Source organism: Ipomoea triloba, chromosome 16, assembly GCF_003576645.1.
Source record: "Ipomoea triloba cultivar NCNSP0323 chromosome 16, ASM357664v1".
NCBI lineage: Eukaryota > Viridiplantae > Streptophyta > Magnoliopsida > Solanales > Convolvulaceae > Ipomoea > Ipomoea triloba.
In genome coordinates this window covers 7117531-7118226 of record NC_044931.1, presented here as the reverse complement: position 1 = coordinate 7118226, position 696 = coordinate 7117531, and the positions used below count along the sequence as shown (strand labels likewise).

The 696-nt window shown below is 29.8% G+C and overlaps 1 non-coding gene across 1 annotated transcript; it reads right to left on the bottom strand.

Annotated features, from left to right (window-relative positions):
- Positions 1-499: 499 nt before the first annotated feature.
- Positions 500-572, bottom strand: TRNAF-GAA. Its single transcript has one exon. It is a non-coding gene; the product is annotated as a tRNA-Phe (tRNA).
- Positions 573-696: the final 124 nt, after the last annotated feature.

The following is a 696-nucleotide window of genomic DNA, read 5'->3' as shown; positions in this document are numbered from 1 at the left end:
ATGATTTGTGTCAAGAATTTGATTTGTGCAAAAGCACGGAAACAAAATATAACAACATTTTTTTTTGTCAAAAAATTAAAAAAGGCGATAGTTTGTATCAAGAATTTGATTTGTGCAAAAGCACGGAAACAAAATATAACAACATTTTTTTTTGNAAAGACTAGATGGAGTATGGGTTATCACACATGAAAGATGATTTGTTTTGAAGGTTTCAATTGGCTTGGTTTATGTGTGGTAGTTTTGAGTGCATGGTTGAATTTTATTGATGATCAATACAAGGTTAGTATAAAAATATTCAAATAGTTTTCTCTATCATGATTTGTGTCAAGAATTTGATTTGTGCAAAAGCACGGAAACAAAAAATAACAACATTTTTTTTTGTCAAAAAATTAAAAAAGGCGATAGTTTGTAAATAGAAAGATGAGAAATATTTGTTTGTTTCTAGTGTGTTTTGTAAATAGTTATTGTTGATCCCATCTTACGCACAAGAGGCTTTATATGCGGTGATCGTGGATCGAACACGAGACCTTCAGATCTTCAGTCTGACGCTCTCCCATTTGAGCTATCCCCGCAGTACGAGTGTTACATACTCGGTTTTTATAATTGTTTTCTATTGTAAATTCCAAATTAAAAAACTAGGATAATTACACTCATAAAATAATGTGAAACAAAAATCATTTGCTATTATTTATTATA